This window comes from Lithobates pipiens, unplaced genomic scaffold (assembly GCF_037356315.1).
Source record: "Lithobates pipiens isolate NorthernLeopardFrog02 unplaced genomic scaffold, aLitPip1_a1.2 Scaffold_13, whole genome shotgun sequence".
Classification (NCBI taxonomy): domain Eukaryota; kingdom Metazoa; phylum Chordata; class Amphibia; order Anura; family Ranidae; genus Lithobates; species Lithobates pipiens.
Window position 1 is genome coordinate 536,273,032 of NW_027507718.1, and position 2,028 is coordinate 536,275,059.

Below are 2,028 nucleotides of genomic sequence, written 5' to 3' on the forward strand. Positions count from 1 at the left end.
GTCCCCTCCTCAGGAAGACACATGTACAGGTCCCCCTCCTCAGGAAGACACATGTACAGGTCCTCCTCCTCAGGAAGACACATGTACAGGTCCCCCTCCTCAGGAAGACACATGTACAGGTCCCCCTCCTCAGGAAGACACATGTACAGGTCCCCCTCCTCAGGAAGACACATGTACAGGTCCTCCTCCTCAGGAAGACACATGTACAGGTCCCCCTCCTCAGGGAAGACACATGTACAGGTCCTCCCTCCTCAGGAAGACACATGTACAGGTCCCCTCCTCAGGAAGACACATGTACAGGTCCCCCTCCTCAGGAAGACACATGTACAGGTCCTCCTCCTCAGGAAGACACATGTACAGGTCCCCCTCCTCAGGAAGACACATGTACAGGTCCTCCTCCTCAGGGAAGACACATGTACAGGTCCTCCTCCTCAGGAAGACACATGTACAGGTCCCCCTCCTCAGGAAGACACATGTACAGGTCCTCCTCCTCAGGAAGACACATGTACAGGTCCTCCTCCTCAGGAAGACACATGTACAGGTCCCCCTCCTCAGGAAGACACATGTACAGGTCCCCCTCCTCAGGAAGACACATGTACAGGTCCCCCTCCTCAGGAAGACACATGTACAGGTCCTCCTCCTCAGGAAGACACATGTACAGGTCCCCCTCCTCAGGAAGACACATGTACAGGTCCTCCTCCTCAGGAAGACACATGTACAGGTCCCCCTCCTCAGGAAGACACATGTACAGGTCCTCCTCCTCAGGAAGACACATGTACAGGTCCCCCTCCTCAGGAAGACACATGTAGAGGTCCCCCTCCCTCAGGAAGACACATGTACAGGTCCCCCTCCTCAGGAAGACACATGGACAGGTCCCCCTCCTCAGGAAGACACATGTACAGGTCCCCCTCCTCAGGAAGACACATGGACAGGTCCCCCTCCTCAGGGAGACACATGTACAGGTCCTCCTCCTCAGGAAGACACATGTACAGGTCCCCCTCCTCAGGAAGACACATGTACAGGTCCTCCCTCCTCAGGAAGACACATGTACAGGTCCTCCTCCTCAGGAAGACACATGTACAGGTCCCCCTCCTCAGGAAGACACATGTACAGGTCCCCCTCCTCAGGAAGACACATGTACAGGTCCTCCTCCTCAGGAAGACACATGTACAGGTCCCCTCCTCAGGAAGACACATGTACAGGTCCTCCTCCTCAGGAAGACACATGTACAGGTCCTCCTCCTCAGGAAGACACATGTACAGGTCCTCCTCCTCAGGAAGACACATGTACAGGTCCTCCCTCCTCAGGAAGACACATGTACAGGTCCCCTCCTCAGGAAGACACATGTACAGGTCCCCCTCCTCAGGAAGACACTTGTACAGGTCCTCCTCCTCAGGAAGACACATGTACAGGTCCTCCTCCTCAGGAAGACACATGTACAGGTCCCCCTCCTCAGGAAGACACATGTACAGGTCCCCCTCCTCAGGAAGACACATGTACAGGTCCTCCTCCTCAGGAAGACACATGTACAGGTCCTCCCTCCTCAGGAAGACACATGTACAGGTCCCTCCTCCTCAGGAAGACACATGTACAGGTCCCCTCCTCAGGAAGACACATGTACAGGTCCTCCTCCTTCAGGAAGACACATGTACAGGTCCTCCTCCTCAGGAAGACACATGTACAGGTCCCCCTCCTCAGGAAGACCACATGTACAGGTCCTCCTCCTCAGGAAGACACATGTACAGGTCCCCCTCCTCAGGAAGACACATGTACAGGTCCTCCTCCTCAGGAAGACACATGTACAGGTCCTCCTCCTCAGGAAGACACATGTACAGGTCCCTCCCTCAGGAAGACAATGTACAGGTCCCCCTCCTCAGGAAGACACTTGTACAGGTCCTCCTCCTCAGGAAGACACATGTACAGGTCCTCCTCCTCAGGAAGACACATGTACAGGTCCTCCTCCTCAGGAAGACACCATGTACAGGTCCTCCTCCTCCCGGAAGACACATGTACAGGTCCCTACCTCCT